General features: G+C 47.3%; 1 long non-coding RNA gene and 2 pseudogenes across 5 annotated transcripts; 1 reads left to right on the forward strand and 2 right to left on the reverse strand.

The window, feature by feature from the left end:
* Positions 1-1209: 1209 nt before the first annotated feature.
* On the reverse strand, positions 1210-1328 carry LOC120096856 (U4 spliceosomal RNA; annotated as a pseudogene).
* A 377-nt stretch (positions 1329-1705) lies between these two features.
* On the forward strand, positions 1706-7127 carry LOC120096656 (uncharacterized). 5 transcript variants are annotated; one of them, XR_015637551.1, is made up of 5 exons: positions 1706-1913; positions 2191-2374; positions 3809-3863; positions 4212-4308; positions 5937-7127. It is a non-coding gene; the product is annotated as an uncharacterized LOC120096656 (long non-coding RNA). The 5 variants fall into 5 exon arrangements; XR_015637549.1 differs by lacking the exon at positions 1706-1913 and having other exon boundaries at positions 2037-2374; XR_015637550.1 differs by lacking the exons at positions 1706-1913; positions 5937-7127 and adding an exon at positions 5085-5143 and having other exon boundaries at positions 2037-2374.
* A 9020-nt stretch (positions 7128-16147) lies between these two features.
* On the reverse strand, positions 16148-16995 carry Eif6-ps1 (eukaryotic translation initiation factor 6, pseudogene 1; annotated as a pseudogene).
* Between the last annotated feature and the right edge of the window lie 442 nt (positions 16996-17437).

Below are 17437 nucleotides of genomic sequence, written 5' to 3' on the forward strand. Positions count from 1 at the left end.
TAGACTGAAAGCGAAGGCAGGACCTGGGTAAGTAGTAAGCATCAGGACCCGCCGTGGGAAGGCCTCACAGGCAGACAATCCCAGCCCCACCCAGCCCAGGCAGAGCGCTCCCCCCACCCCACTATGGTCGTCCTCCATTGCCTCCTGCTGAGGTGTTCTGCTTCACGTCGGGTTTGAGCTACGAGGTTAATCAGACCACACTTAGCTAACAGTCCGGCAGAGTCTAGCAGGCACCTTGCTGGGACTATGTCTACGAGTCTGTGAGAGGGTTCCCTGGGTGAGCCCCACCTTCAGGAAAGAAGTACCGAATCTCAGATGTGGGACGGCTCTCTGTTTCTCTGTCTTGCTCACTTGCTCCTCAGAGTCGACAGTTTGCAACCTTCCTAGGTGTCTGGATTCAAGGAGAAGGACGGGTGTCCTAGGAACTTAGGGACCTCAGCCATCAAAAGGGTGTGGTGTGTCCCCTGCACATCCAGCAAAGACACCTAAGATGCTTTCCCACAACACAGTTCTCCCCTGTCTTCCGGATTCATCCTTCATTTCTCACCACGCAAGACCCCTGATGCCTTAAAGTAGATGTCGTTGCTTTTCCTGCGGTCCAAACCAGCCACATTCTCTGGCTTGAATCAATCTTGCGGCCTCGGGGAGCAATCACTGTGTCAGGGGCCTCTCTCGTCTCAGACCTTGTACTTTAAATTTGCATTTTTGTCTTCAAAATCTTTCAGACTGAGGGGCTTCTCCTTTCTTGCCCTTTCCTTGCCTTAAATAGATATTTTCTTTTTCTTTCTTTCTTTTTTCTTTTTCTTTTTTTCGGAGCTGGGGACCGAACCCAGGGCCTTGCGCTTGCTAGGCAAGCGCTCTACCACTGAGCTAAATCCCCAACCCAAATAGGTATTTTCTAAATTAAAAAAAAAAAAAAACTCAATGAGAGAGAGAGAGAGGGAGAGAGGGAGAGAGGGGGAGAGAGAGAGAGAGAGAGAGAGAGAGAGAGAGAGAGAGAGAGAGAGAGAGAGAGAGAGAGAGAGAGGTGTTGAGGTGGGGGTGTGGGGGTGGGGAGGAGAGGATCACTTCCAGGAGCCATTTTCTCCCTTCCATTCGGGTTCTGTAGCTTGAAGTCGTTAACCAGTGAGCCATCTTGGCGGCCCAATTATTTGTTTTTAAAGTATATTTTAGAATTTTCTTTGTGGTTTTTCTGAGGTTTCTATATGCACCTTAACGTGAAAGTACGTCAAATTTATACTGACTGGATTCTGGGAAAAGTTTTCAATTAGCAATAATCGCGCCTCGGATAAACCTCATTGGCTACGATACTGCCACTGCGCAAAGCTACTGACTGGATTCTAATAAGATATAGAAACGTCAACCGTCCCCTGTGTTGCTCCCGTCCTGGCCTTTATGTGTGTGCTCTGATCGTTGTACGTATTGCATCCATACACGGTACAAACCCTACCACGCACATCCTGGCCTGAGGAACTGGCCACTCCTCTCTACCCTCGAGTCTCCAGCTCCATCCTTCTTCATGATGCTCGAGCTGCCCCACCCCTCTCTCTCTCTTATCTGACACTGCATACTCACACATTGTGGCAGCTCCCATGGCAGGCTGGCCATGTGACTGGCGGACCCCTGGGTGTCTTCCTCCATCCACGCCTCGTGGCCCAGCAGGAAGCAGGTGTCTGTGGCCCACCTGTGCCGTGTGTTGGAGGGCAGGTCTGTGGGTGGCATGGTGGCCTGCAGATCTGTCTGTCTTCCTCCTCCGGAGCTGGGCTTCCTGGATTTGATTGGATTTGATTTTCACAAATTCTGGTCATCAAGGCAGGCATCAAGTTCATCATCCAGTTCAAGTTAGGCTGAACCAAGGACCGCCATCCGCTCTGCCCCTGACTGACTGCTATGAGAACAACACCAGTAACAAGGTTTCTTTTTGCCCATTGCCAGCGTGGGAGGTGGGGGTGGGGGTGGGGAACGTGGGCGTGGGCATGCAAGGCGGCATTGGTTGGCCTCACCGGAGCAGTGCTATAGAGCTCCCCCTGGTGGTTAGGTTAAGGGAGAACTGTTGGGCTGGTTACCGCCCAGGCCAAGATCCAGGGCTCTGAGTTGGCCCACTCCCAAATCCATATCGTCTACGAATGGTTAGGACTCATGAAAGGACCAGTCCTGTTGTTCCAAAACTGCAGAATCTCCACGACACAGGGCAACCACAGGGTAACCAGGAAGAGTCCCGATGAGTTTCCCGGATTGGTGGTGTCAAAGAACCCAGAGATCTCAAACCAGACCAACGACTCACCTGACTCATTGCAACGACCATTAGCAAGTGAAGATGTGTGGACAGAGGGCTATACCGCGGGACACACTGTGACATGCTACAGCTTCCATGGTGAGATGTTTTCTATGCTTTTTTGCGCTGTGAGTGTTTTTTATTTGTGGTGGTGGTGGTGGTGGTGGGGAGTTGCAAGGGTGGTTATGAGGGGACTAGGAAATGAACCAGACTGGGGTGCATGATGTGAAACTCACAAAGAATAATAATAATAAAAGACAGTTACAAAGTTGATTTATTTGACTTCATGTCTTTCAAAGACAGGACTGGAACACAGAGGTTTTTATTTATCTATTTTTTTTCTGATTGCCATTGTCATTTGTGGTTTGTTTCTGACGTAGATCTGAGTCTCCCTCCCCCTTCCCCCTCCTTTCATTTCCTCATGCTCCAGTTCCACTCCCTCTGAATTGTCAGATTTTAGCAGCAGTCCTCCCTCCTTCATCACAGTGTCAGTATATGGGGAGTTCCAGGAGAACAAGTCATAGGTTCCCAAATGGGCACGGCTCGAGACGTGCGATGAAGTTCTATGCTGACCTGTCATATCCTGTGTAGGATGTGAGTCATCTCTCACCCACCATGTCCACACTGTATGCCTCTGGCTCCCTTAGGAGTTCCCCTGGTTTTCAGATCCACTGTCATAGTGAGAGAAGTGGAGCAGACACACCAAAGAGACGCTATGGGGTATTTACCTAAGTGTCACCCTATATCAACCCAGGAGGAAAATGAGTACAGGCCAATGAAACATGCTGGGGGGGAGGGGGAGGGGAAGGAGGATGTAGGGGAGGAAGGAGGAGGGGGAGAGGGAGAGGTGGAGAGGGGGAAAGGAGAAGGGGAGAAGTGGGAGGGAGAGAGGGAGAGAAGGGAGGGGGAGGGAAAGAAGGGGGAGGGAGAGGGGGGAGGGGGAGGGGGATGTAGGGGAGGAAGGAGGAGGGGGGGAGGGAGAGGTGGAGAGGGGGAAAGGAGAAGGGGAGAAGGAGGAGGGAGAGAGGGAGAGAGGGAAGGGGGAGGGAAAGAAGTGGGAGGGATAGAGGGGGAGGGGAAGGGGGATGGATGGGGAAAAGGAAGAGGGGGAAAGGAAGAGGGGGAGAAGGAGGAGGGAGAGAGGGAGAGAGGGAAGGGGAGGGAGAGGGAGGGAGGAGGAGAAGAGAAGGGGAGGGGGAGGGAGAGGGGAGAGGGAAAGGGGAGGGAGAGAAGGAGGAGGGAGAGAGGGGGAGGGAGAGGGGGGAGAGGACATTCATACAAGTTTTATAGTATAGTCTTGTAGTGGTTCTCAGTTTATTATTAGCTAGTGTTATTCTGTTACTGTGCCTAATTTATAAATCAAACTTACTTTATCATATGTGTACAGAAGAAGACAGCACACACATGCTTGGTACTGTCTTCAGTTTCTTGTATCCTCCATGGACAAGAGGAGGAAGTCAACTGTTTATTCGTTCTCTACAGGGATCACAATGTAATTTCACAGATACTACTTTTTGCATTTTTTTTCATTAGCAAAGAGGAAAGAAATAAGAAAGCTCTTAATTGGACTGTACTTGATATTTCCCAGGTGAGTACCTTCCACGGAGTGCTTTGATTCTTTCTGTGTGGTTAAATTACTTCCCGTTAAGAACATCTATGAGTCTTTGCAGAGGACCCAAGATCACTTTCTAGCATCCATGTTGGGCAGCTCTCAATTGCCTGTGACTGCAGCTCCACGGGATGAAATCCAGCTCCTGGTTTCTGCAGGCACTTGGACGAACTCGCACATACCATAACCCCTGTGCGCATAATTAAAGAAATAGCATTTATATTTAAGCTACTTCTGGCATTACTTCTTTTCAGTTTAAAAATGTTCTTTGCCCAGGTTAACCTTGAACTCTCTGTAAGATGTATGTGTTTTACTGTATGTACACAGATGTTCTGCCTGCATATGTGCATGCGCACCACATGCGTGGGCGCCCGTTGGATGGTTGTGAGGTACCTGGGTGCCGGGAATGGAACTCAGTTTCTCGGTAAGAACAGTAAGTCCTCTTGTGTAGGTTGATGTCTCTATGCAGGCGAGGGCTCCGCTCTTAGGTGCTGAGCCGTCTCTTCAGCTCCTGGCATTGGACTCCAACTTTTTACCACCTCAGGCTCTTGAGTGCTAGATTAGACTGGCGGATGTGACCCTCTGGATCAGCTTCATTTTTAAAAACGGCTTTGCTCCATAAAAGAGTCTTAGCAGTTTTTCCCCTGGGCTTTGAACGTATCATTCCCGCTGCCTTCTGACCTCCATTGTGTCTGAAGTGTACACAGCACTTTTGATCTCATTGGAGATTTGTCTGTGACCAGTCATTTTTTAACCTGATTTTCTCATTTTCACTTGTCATCATCTCTCCCTTCACCAGTTTGCTTATGGTTTCTTTTTTGGATCCAGTGTCTCAATGAGTGGCCATACCTATCCTTTGGAACTTGCTACATAGACCAGGTTGGCCTTGAACTCACAGAGATTCACCTGCCTCTGCCTCTTCGGTGCTGGAATCAAAGATGTGCCCCTGCATGTAGTTTTTTTAATGTGTATAGATTAATATTTTCATTAAACTTGGAAAGCCTTAGCTATTAGTTCTTCAAAAACATTTTTTGTTTTATCGCCTTTCTATTATATTTATTATATTGTTATTGCCTCATTAGGAAGACACAGAAAATTAATTTTCTAATTTGAAAATGGAAGGTAAACAATGTAAAGAACATTTATATGAGAAATTGGCGTATATAAAGATTTCAAATTTCTTTATTCTTGTGATCTTAGTATTGTACAGGAGGCTGGGAGTTTGACCATGCTCCAGTGAGTATATGGGCAACACGAACATTATATATATATATATATATATATATATATATATATATATATATTCTTTTTTGGGGGGGAGGGGGCCACAGGGTGGAGGGGGAACCAAACCTGGGAGGACTGGGAAGTGAATATGATTGGGGAGCATTATGGGAACTCCCAAACAGTCAATAAAAATACTATGTTAGCAAAAATATTATACATGGGGGGGGTCTACTCCCCTTGTCTCAGACAAGAAATCCAAGCATAATTCAGTGCAGGATAAAGAAAAGCGTTGCCAGATTTTGTCTTTGCAGCACACAGGGGGAGTTTGCTGCTGCAGGGGTGGGGAGGGCGAGCAGCCAGCAGGGAACCCTTATCATCAGATTTGCTTACGTAGGAAATAAGCTTTAACTGCACAGAGCCACTAAAAACTCAGATTTTGTTAATATTGCGTGATTTACTTTGTGTTAACACGTGTTTCTTGCTTTATCACAACGGATGCTGGAGGACGTTCACAGAGGCAGGCAGGATCCTGCAAACCGTTTGCTTCATGTCCCGTGAGTTTTGTGAGCAGTCCATGAGATGGCCAAAGCGGTTTGTAGATTTTGGGAGTCTCGAAATATGAGGAACTTCTGGTGTCAGTTCTATTCAGTTTAAAGATCATTCTTTGCCCAGGCTGGCCTCGAACTCTCTCTCTTTTAAGATTTATTTAATTTTACTCGATGCCTATGAAAGTATACGTATTCTGTATACATTCTGAGGCAGCTCTCAAAACAAGACTGGGAAGAACATACTTCTGCCTTAGCTAAAGTCAGTCTGTTTTCTTCATAGGTCACCGTTTACAATCCTGAGCTATAACACAAACACAAGCACTGTCAGCAACGCATCACTGAGGGAACAAACCCACTGACTCATGAGAACATCGCCAACACCAGAGCAACGCCTCGAGGTTCTCCAGCACTGCTCAGCTCCGCCTTAGGATGGTTCGTTAGAAGCGACTGAAACAGTACATCTCTGCTGGAGACGCTGAGGCACAGGATTCTCAGAAGAATGAGGGGAAGACCGGAAAGCAAGAGAACAGCTGAAGAATGTGGCCAGATGAGGTGTGCTCCGGTCTGATGGAAGTCAACGGAAGGAAAGGGAACCTGAGTTTGTCCTTCCTTGAAGCAGAGGGGGCAGGCTTTTGAAAGCCTATCAGGCACCAGTCAGGGTCTTCTTTGAGAACAGGAACATAGTTTCTCAGACAAGAAGCTTCCATTTGGAAAAGGACTGGGGTGAAACTGTGAAGGGCAGGCCGTACCTTATGCAGAAGGCTGAAATGGTGTGCTGGCTAGTTTAGTTTGGTTGTTGTTTCTCCTCCTCCTCCTCCTCCTCCTCTTCCTCCTCTTGCTCTTCCTCCTCTTTCTCCTTCTCTTCTTTTTCTTCCTCCTCCTTCTCCTCCTCCTCTTCTTTTATTCTTCTTCCTCCTCTTCCTCTTCCTCCTCTTTCTCCTCTTCCTCTTCCTCCCCCTCTTCTTCCTCTTCCTCCTTTTCCTCTTCCTCTTCCTCCTCTCCCTCCTCTTCCTCCTCTTTCTCCTCTTCTTCTCTTCCTCTCTTCCTCTTCCTCCTCTCCCTCCTCTTCCTCCTCTTTCTCCTCTTCTTCTCTTCCTCTCTTCCTCTTCCTCCTTCCTTCCTCTTGTTTCTTCCTCCTCCTCCTCCTCCTCCTCTTCCTCTTCCTCCTCTTCCTTCTCCTCCTCCTCCTCTTTTCTTCTGCCAACTGTTAATTCCGGGTCATCTGGGCAGAGGGACCTTTAGTTGAGAAAGTAGCTCCTGCAGACAAGTGTGTGGGAGGGCCCAACTCACTGTGAGCAGTGCTGCCCCTGTGCAGATGGCCCTGGGTTTTAGAAGAAAGCAGACTGAGCAGGCCACAAGCTCAAGCCAGTAAGCAGCACTCCTCCATGGGCTCTGCCTTGCGTTTCTGCCTTGTCTTGCTCTGGTGATGGGTTGTAACCTGGAAGCTGAATAAACTCCTTCTCCCCTCCGAGATGCTTTACGTGGTGGTGTTTTATCACAACAGTAGTAAGAGCAGAAGGGTACCCATGTGCACACCAGCAGCATCTGCCACCCAACTTGTTTCCTGGAGACACCCACTGGGCTGGATTCCAAACAGCTGTGGCTGTGCTTACCAACTGTGTAACTAAATCGGACCAGGCACATGTTTCCTTATATGTAAACTTCATGCTTCTGTATTTCATCCATCATTGATGGGTCCCTAAGTGGAATTTTATAAATAGTACCCGCCCCATGGAGTAACTTTTCTTGATTACATGACCAGGATGGAGTTGTTGAATTATAGAGCTTTCCAATATGTGTGTGTGTGTGTGTGTGTGTGTGTGTGTGTGTGTGATGTGTGATGTGTGATGTGTGTGTGTGATGTGTGTGTGTGTGTGATGTGTGTGTGTGTGTGATGTGTGAAATGGAATGCGTGTGTGACGTAGATGTGTGTGTGTGCTTGTGGATGTGTGATGTGTGTGTGTATGTGTGATGTGTGTGTATGTGTGTGTATGTATGTGTGATGTGTGTATGTGAGATGTGTGAAGTGGGATGCGTGTGTGATGTTTATGTGTGCGCGCTTGTGTATGTGTGATGTGTATGTGTATGTGTGTGTATGTGTGTGTATGTGTATGTGTGATGTGTGTGTATGTGTGTGTATGTGTGTGTGTATGTGTGTGTATGTGTGTGTGTGTGTGTGTGTGTATTTTGCAGGTTTGCCCTCAGTCTTCCCTGTCTTTCATCCAGTCCACAGTGGGGTGACAGGTTCTGGGCAGATACTGAGCTGGCTTCTGTCAGGCCTGTGCAATATGCTAGCTACTTGCTTCCACGTCCAATGTTCACGCCCCTAGATTTTTCTCTTCCAGAGAACTTGCAATCCGGTTCCTCCGTGTTGGGCTGCAGGTGTGCAGAGTGGAAGGGGTGCTCACAGGGATGCACATGGTCCTGGGTTCAACCCCCAACATGCGTTTTAGAGTCCAGGAAGTCCAAGAAGATGCTGGCTCTGGTTAGGTCCTTGGCGAACGTGTTCACAAAGAGTGAGACAATCTTTTTCATCTTGAAGTTATTAAAAGACACGAGGCGTCTTTATTTTAAAATCCAGATCGTGCTGTCAGATGGAAAGAATCACGGGGATAAAGTCTGTGAGGGCAGCAACCTGGACATCCAGCAGGCAGCTGTGCGCACACTTTCTCTGCCGGGAGAGCATCCTGGAGGCTGATTGTCCTACCCCAGGGGAACCCAGCTGCTCCCTCACAGTGAGTTTCAGCAATATTCTAATTTCATGATTGCTGTGGTTTAATTCTAAAACATATTATAAAAATGAAAATATAATCACATCACTTCCTCCTTCCTTCTCTTCCTTCCTACTCTTCCCACATCCCCTGATGGTCTTGAAAATGATGGTCTCTTTTCTTTGTTTATTATTGTTACACACACACTCTCTCATACACACACACACACACATACACACACACACACGCACTCTCTCTCTCACACACACATACACACACACACACGCACTCTCTCTCTCACACACACACACGCACTCTCTCTCACACACACATACACACACACACACGTGCACGCACACACGCGCACACACACATGCACAGTCAATGCCGTGGTTTGTTTTGGTGGCTCACAAAGGGGAAGGCCTGGCAACAGGAAGTTAGATGGTGGCAGAAGTTGCACTCATGGACATTGACCTCCCATCCTGGTGGAGCAGAAAGTAAAGCTCTTCAACTAGTTTTTCTGCAGGTTGACCTCTTTCTTCCCCTTCCGACTCCCCGTGTAAGTGTTTAGAGATGTGCACGTGTGCCACACTTCCTGAGGCAGTTGGTTTTGTTTTTCTTCTGTTCTTTAGATTGTGTGTAAACTGTATTGACCTATTTTTTTTTTTTGGTTCTTTTTTTTTTTTTTTTTTTTTCGGAGCTGGGGACCGAACCCAGGGCCTTGCGCTTCCTAGGTAAGCACTCTACCACTGAGCTAAATCCCCAGCCCCGTATTGACCTATTTTTAACCTCCCTGGTTTGTATCTCTATCACTCACACTGCTGAGCTGTCACAGTGCTGAGCAGTCACTCACACTGGTGAACTGTCACTCACAGTGCTGAGCAGTCACTCACACTGGTGAACTGTCACTCAGTGCTGAGCTGTCACTCACACTGGTGAACTGTCACTCAGTGCTGAGCTGTCACTCACACTGGTGAACTGTCACTCACAGTGCTGAGCTGTCACTCACAGTGCTGAGCCGTCACTCACACTGGTGAACTGTCACTCACAGTGCTGAGCTGTCACTCACAGTGCTGAGCTGTCACTCATGATGTGTTGAGCTGTCACTCACAGTGTTGAGCTGTCACTCACTGATTTCATTTTGGTCACTGTAGAGTTCCATTTTGTTTCTCTCTGAGACTTATGCAAACTGTCTCTTCCTTGATAGTCTATGCTCATTCTATTAATTATTAAATCCTCTCTTAGTTCTTGAAATTATGTGTTTGTGTATGCACACTTTCATGCATGGGTATTTGTGTGTGCATGCGGATGGCTGCCAGAAGTTGCTGTCAGGTGTCTTCCTCAGTCACCTCACCATCTTATTTTTCGAGACAGGCTCACTGATGGAGGCCAGCGCTTACTGCTTAAACAAGACTGGATGGCCAGCGAGCCCTAGGGATCCTCCTGTTTCCCCCACCGCCCCAGCGTGTGGGGTTACAAGCACGCAGTGCTATGGGCTTCTTGTGTGAATAGTAAGGATTGAACTCAGTCTCTCACGTCTGCAGGGCTGGCTCGACCTCTACCGATCGAGTTACCAGCCCTCCGGCGTATTTACAGTAGCCAAGTCCAACACTTGGAGCCTCCCAAAGGCAAAGCAGCTTTGCTTGTCTCTTCCGTCCTCCAGGGTGCTTTCCTGTGTCCTGACATGTTGGGCGGTTGTTTTGTGGAAAAACTGGACATGTTAGCTAAGGTAGCGACACTAAGTAGTGATCTGTGTTGTTTGATCATCCCTGTGTGTTCATGTGTGTGTTTTGTATGTGTTCATGTGTGTGTTCATGTGTGCGTTCCTTGTGCAGTGACTTAGCTGCATGACTTCAGTGGCATCTGCACCCCCTGAAAAGTGAGGTCTTTGCTCATAAGGCACAGCCTTGGGTACCCCTGACCTCTCTCCTCTAGGCTGATGATGGTTTTATCAGGGCTCTCCCTGACCATTTCCCTAATGTCTTAGTTACTTCTTGACTGCTGTGATAAGACGCCATGACCAAGGCGGCTTACAGAAGAGTTTATTCAGGGCTCAAGGTTTCAGAGTGTGAGTCCATGACCCTCACAGTGAGAAGCAAGGCGGCAGGCGGGCATGCATGGTGCTGGAGCAGTGGCTGAGAGCTCACATCTTGATCTGCAAGCACGAGACAGAGAACTAATTGGGGATGGCATGGGCTTTTGAATCCTCGAAGGCCACACCCAGTGACACATGTCTTCTAACAAGGTCACACCCACTCCAACAATGCCACATCTCCTAGACCTTCCCAAACGGGGCATGGAGCATTCAAATATATGAACTATGAGGCCATTCTCATTCAAACCTCACACCAGATGACTTGTGTTGGGTTCCTGGCCTCACATGCAGGCCCTTCCTTCTATGAATTGCTGATTTGTTTCTGTGTTTTTATTGAGAAGCTCCCAAACGAATCATTCTACACTAACCAAACCCACATGTGGCTGCTTAGTTGGGACTCGCTCTGAGGTCTTGCCTTGGTGGTTTCTTTCCTGCCTTGCTCTATACAGTTTCTAACAGGTTTCACTTTGCATGTTGACATCATGGAGCTTCTGGGTTCCTCCTGTTTGCTGTCCATGAAGCTCAAGGCTCTCCAGTCTCACGTGGCTCTGGAGGGGTCTTCATGCTTGAATGGTCTCATCTGCATCTTCAGGGGACTCACCAGAACTCTACCTTTTCCCTAGAAGAAGCTTTTGTCATTGCTCTGAGGCTGGGTGACAGCTGGTGTCAGAACAATGGCCTGCTGGTTCTGTATTTTTTTTTTTAAGTATAACGTCCATTTTATCTTTCTTCAGTCCTTATGAAGCCGTCTCTTTTACGTGGGCTTTGTGAACGTCACCAGCAGGTCTAAATTGTGGTGGGAGTGTTTGGTCCTTCCCAGCTTCACGAGAGGGATTTCCGACTACCTTGCTATGAACGGTTCAGCTCCTTCAGTAATCCAGCTCGATGTAGAGTTTAGGAAGCACATAAGTGTTGAAGACACTTACTTTGTATATGGATGGCCCTAACAGGGGAGGGGTCCAAATGTCTGGATGACAAACTTTTTAAGAAAATACTATTTTATTTTTTTTATTTCACGTTCATTGGTGTTTTGGCTGCCTGTATGTCTGTGTGAGGGTTTTGGATCATTTGAAACTGAAGTTATAGACAATTGTGAGCTGCCCTGTGGGTGCTGGGAACTGAACCTGGGTTCTTTGGAGGAGCACTGAGTACTCTTAAAAACATTTCCCCAGCCTTCACGTGGCAACCTTCTTACTGGCTTTGTCCTTGGGCATTCGCTGGGCTCAGTGCAGTGCCTTGGCCCTTTCTGGCATGATAGTTGGTTCTTCTTTGTTTGGTCATCTTGGGGCCAAGACCTGAAATAGCCCCATTACTCTTAGGGTAACAAACTATACAGTGTGTGCTGGTCGTCTCAGGAATAGGATGTCACTTGTTGCTTGGTCATGGTGTCTCCTGATGTTTGCAGTGTTTCATGTGGTTAAACATCCTCTAATATCACTGAATTTGTGGTCTTTCCTTCCCCCATTCCTTTGTTCCTTCCTTGACCCTTTCTTTCTCCTACCTTCCTCTTTCCCTGCCTCCCTCTCTCCTGACAGTCTGTTTGTCTGTCTGTCTTCTCTTTCCCGAACAAATTTGTATCCTAGGCTGGCCTAAATTTCCCCATGTAACCAAGGATGAACTGGACCTTCTGGTCCCCCTGCCTCTGCTTCTGTGTCCTGAGGTTACAGGCATTGCCACGGGCGTCTGATTTATGTAGCGACACTGAACCCAGGGCTTTGTGCTTGTGAGGCATTCTCTCAGCTGCTGCACCCCCAGCCTACATCGTGTTTTTTGATCTTTTTTTTTTCATCTTTATTAACTTGGATATTTCTTATTTACATTTCGATTGTTATTCCCTTTCCCAACATCCCCCTAACCCCTAGTGGTTTTTGATCTTATTCCGAGAATTTGCCGCCCACTTCATGACTATTCATACAAGCTTTTTAAAAATTTACAGCATGAAGCACACTGGGCTGCTCCTACCTTTGAGGAAGTCTATTTCAACATCTCTTAGGAATGCCTGATTCGTTTTCCAAATAAACACCCACTTAAACTGCCTCTTGATGGAATCCTTTACTTCATGAAATCAAAAGCTGAGAGTCAGTCCTTCTCTCCCCCTTAACTCCAAACCTTTGCCACGAAGCAGGCTGGCTTGTGGACGGCTGGGCTCACTACTCTCAGCCATCAGCTTCGGAGCAGTGGCTTTGTCCGTGAAAGAATGGGAGAAGGGATTCTTAGCCAGATCTCACCCAAACTGGCCTGAATTAGAGTTTGCAACACAGAGGGTGGGAGGAGAGGATCTGTAATGTTGGCACTCTGTCCTCAGTCCCAGGGAGTGACTGACCCTTCCTTGGGGGCATGGAGGGAGAAAGACTCCTCTCTTCAAGGGAGCTGCCCCAGGACAGTTTCCAGCCATCAGACCTGCAGAGTGATCAGGAGGAGGATGGTGCTCTGGGACGCAGGTCTCCCCTAGACCCAAACAAAAGCATCTCCATTTGTTTTATACCTATGGGGCAATTTCCGAGGAGTTAAAAAAAAAAACTTGTTTTATGTGTATGCCTGTGTGTGTGTGTGTGTGTGTGTGTGTGTGTGTCTGTGTACCATGTTGGCACCTGGCATCTTCAGAGGCCAGAAGAAGACTTCAGATGTCTTGGAACCGGAGTTACAGTCGGTTGTGAACCACCTTGCACATGCTGGAAATTGAACCTAATATCCTGGAAGAACAGCCAGTGCTCTTAATGGTTGATCCATTTCTCTGGCTCCAATTTCCAGAGATTTTAAATGTTGTTTTAATAACAATAATTTGTGAGTTATTGACACTTTGCTGAGGGGACCCTGGTCTGTAGAAGTTCCCACAACACTGCCAGGGATGTTTGCCCTTCCTTCTAGAGGTATAGTCCAAGTGTCCATTTAGTTTGGTGGTATTTAAAAGACATTGCTTAGCTTTTCCCTCCCTCCCTCCCTTCTTCCCTCCCTCCTTCCCTCCCTCCTTCCCTCTATCTCTCTGTCCCTGTTTGTCTGACTCTCCCTCTCTCCCTCCCTCTCCTTCCCTCCTGTCTGTCTGTCTCCCTCCCTCCCTCCCTCCCTCCCTTCCTTCCTTCCTTCCTTCCTTCCTTCCTTCCTTCCTTCCTGTATTGCATGTTATTTTCCTCTGGCTAATTTGAAGATTTTCTAATTGTGGATATTTTGCTTAGAACACTCTTGTGTACTTTTTTTTCACGTTTCTCTAGCATTTATCAACTTTCTTGGATCTGTGAGCTGGTTTTCATTAAGTTTAGAGAAAAAGCAAACATTTCTTAAAATTTCCCCCCTTCCCAAGGTCCTCTTGACTGGGGGCTCCAGAGCTGTGTCTTTTAAGGCTGCCTGAGGTTGTTGCTAGCTCTGTTCAGTTTTAGAATTTTGTTTTGCTTTGTTTTTCTATCACTGGGCCCTTCACGTTATCTTCCTTTTACCTCAGGGTCTAACCTATTGTTAATCTTGTCTTCTGGCTTTTTTTTTTTTTTCTTTGTTTCGGAGCTGGGGACTGAACCCAGGGCCTTGCGTTTGCTAGGCAAGCGCTCTACCACTGAGCTAAATCCCCAACCCCATCTGGCGTATTTTTTACTATGCCACTAAAATGTTTTTTTCTTTTCTTTTTCTTTTCTTTTTTTTTCAGAGCTGGGGACTGAACCCAGGGCCTTGCGGTTGCTAGGCAAGCACTCTACCACTGAGCTAAATCCCCAACCCCCACTAAAATGTTTTTTAAAAAGTTATTTACTTTTAAATTTTACACTTGTATGGGCATTTTGTCTGCACGTATGTCAATGCTCCATGTGTGTGCAGTGCCTGAGGGGGCCAGAAGAGGGCGCTGGACTCTGGGCGTTGCAGATCCTCTGGAAACGGAGTTACAGACAGTTGTACACCACCATGTGGGACCAAGCAGAGTTTCTCAGCAAGAGCAGCAAGTGCTGCTAACAGCTGAGTCATCTTCCCAGCCCCTAGACATTGCATATTGCACATGCATACACACACACACACACACACACACACACACACACACACCTTTTAGTGTTTTAAATTTCCTAGCTTTAAAAAAAATTACAGTTTAAAGCCTATTTTTATTGATATGTATATTTTTAGGAGCAAAGATAACGAAAGTATTATTGAAACGCCAAATGGACAGTCTAGAACAGCATTTGAAAACAAGCTTGCAGTGTGTACCATCAGCAAGCACTGGGAAGAAGGGAAAAGAGACAAGTGGGGGCAGGGTGTTCCCAAACCAGCCTGCTAGTTATTGAGGGCTTGTGAAATACTGCGTGAGCATAGACTCACAACTAAAAATGCAATGTCATCGTTGGTGAACATTTTCATAAAATGTAGAGCTGGGATGGGGTTCCGTCAATGTCATGCTAACCCAGCATGCACAAAGCTATGGGTAGAGCCCGAGCACTGTACAAATCACAAGTGGTGGCTCACAGGGCAGTCCCACACTAGGAGGGTTATCACTGCAAAGAAATAGGTTATCCTTGGCAAGTCTAAGGCCAGCCTGGGATACGTAAGATCCTGTCTCAGAAAATCAAAACCAAAAAACCAAAACAAACAAAATGCCCAGTGTGATGGCACAATGTTTAATCCAAGCACTCGGGAGGCTGAAGCAGTCAGATCTCGAGGATTCGAGGTTAGCCTGGTTTGCATACTGGGTTCTAGGGCAGTCAGGACTACATGGTGAGACCCCTGAAACAATCCTACGAAATCTAAATACATACAATACACAAATAGTTTGCCCATTTACACACTGACCGAAGTGTACATATCATCCTTCCATGAAATCCCAAAGCATCTGAAGTGACCCCAACTGCACAACAAGAAACGGGATGGAAAAACGGTGGTAAGAGATTTCATTGTCTGAAATTACAAAATTAACTGTGCGTTAGAACAAGTGTTTGAGGCCATTTGTTCCCATCCTTCCTTTCGGCTGACCTTTAGCGATGAGGTCACCACTTATATCTTCCTTTTATACGAAGTCATCCTGATCCTGTCACTCAAGGAAAGGTCCCTCTCCTTTATCAGTTTCCTCTCTCTTAGCATCAAGCCCTGACAGGGCAACTTGATGAATCTCGTTGGAACTGACATGTTCTTCATCAGAGTTCCCTTTAAACTCCCGTTTCTTTATAAGTCTGTGAGCTTTTATTGCCGCTTTCAGGGCTCCAGCCAGTGGACTCATTTGATTGGTTGTCGCAGGCCCCACCCCCTGCCCCATTTGTTTTGTAGTTCTTGTAGCACGGTCATTGTCTTGCTCAGAGTGGTACATATGTGGTTCTCGCTTTATTTTTTCCTCATCAGAAGCTGATTTAAAGAGTGCATGCAAAGGTTGATACGGAGACATCGCTACTGATAATGCCTTTAAAATTATACCTGGATTTTTCTCTCCTGCTAAATTAGGGTGATTAGTCTTTCTTCTTTTCTTTTCTTTTTTTCTTTTTTTCTTTCTTTCTTTTTTTTGGATGGGAGACAGTCCTTTAATGGGGTGGGGCACAAGAGAGCAGAACTTTCACCCAAGAGCCACAGGAACTGAAGCCAGCATGACACGGCAGGCTTTTCAGTAACAATAGTTGAGAGATGGCACAGGTGAAGGGTTGGGCAAACAATTCAGCTCTGGTGAGCTCTGCCGCACCCCACTGCCAGCATCTGGTACAGACTAGCTTAGGTGTGGAAAATGAGCCAAAGTCCAGAGGCAGGAGCCCACACGACAGCATGAAAGGTGACTCATGTGAGTCTGTCAATGAGGGAGTCCCGCATGCTGGTGGCAATGGTGCTAGGCTTGGCTTCATTTAGCTTGAAGACGCTCTCCACCACTGACAGCTCTGTGCTGGTTGTGTCCAGACCACAGAAAGCACACCAATCATTCACTACCATCCCAGCAGCAATCACTTCGCTCCCTCGGTTCACAGTACCTGCCACAAGGGGGACCTGAAGAGGGGAGGACAACTCATCCTGGTCCTCGATTGAAGTTTTAGGGTACACCAGACCTCCTTGATTACTGAAGACACAATAGCTTCCAACTAACACCTGGTCAGCAACTGTCAAGACTTCCACCTTGAGCACACCAGCCAGGATTTCTTCTGTCTCCCTGTCCAAGTCTGGGTGGACCAAGGCCACATAGTCATTGCAGGTGGTGACATTGTCAAGGGCTGAGAGCCCCTCCTCTACTCGCCGTATCTGCACTGAATCCAGAAGGCTGTCGTGGATATGCTGTAGCTCCTGGTCAGTGGTGGTTGTTGGGTACCAGTAGCCCATGCCTGTTCCCCACACAGATGTGCCCCGCCCGATGATTCGGCAGCTGGCGATGGACGCGTGCACTACAGGAATGGTATCAGAGAGCTCGCCCTCGAACACACTATAGAAGTTCTCTGATCCTCCAATGGCCACCAGGGAGTAGGTGTTAGTGAGTCTGGCAAAACAACTGACCTCACAGTTGTTCTCGAACGACGCTCTGACCACCATGAAAGAAACCTGGGGGCTGCACGACTGCAGCTTCAAACGACTCCAATCTCTACACGCTGCAAAAACTTCTCCGATGATCAGTCTTGATTCATGTTCTCGCCTATACTGACTATAATCTCCATCAGAGTCAGCTTTCAGGAATATCAGTTTCCAGTTAACAACCTATGCTTCTATGTGGAATAGTCGATATGTGTGTGCACCAACTGCACATGAGTGCAGTACCCGTGGTGGCCAGGAGAGGGCGTCAGATTCCCTCTGAAGCTGGAGTAATCGGAGGTTGTGAGCCGGTGCTATGCATTGGTACTTGGGTCTGCCTCTTAGCCCCTGAACTGTCCCTTCAGCTTCTCCTTTAGTTTGTTGAACATAGTGAAAACCGTGCACTTCTATATATATTCTGTGCAATTTCTGGTCAGTTTTGATCAGTTGACTTCACTCTCCTTTCTTGGCTTGATTGACTTTGACTAAATTTTTTTTAACTGAATGCCAGGCACTGTGAATCCCATCTTGTTGGTG

The sequence above is a fragment of the Rattus norvegicus genome, chromosome 14 (assembly GCF_021556685.1).
Source record: "Rattus norvegicus strain SHRSP/BbbUtx chromosome 14, alternate assembly SHRSP_T2T, whole genome shotgun sequence".
Taxonomy (NCBI): Eukaryota; Metazoa; Chordata; class Mammalia; order Rodentia; family Muridae; genus Rattus; species Rattus norvegicus.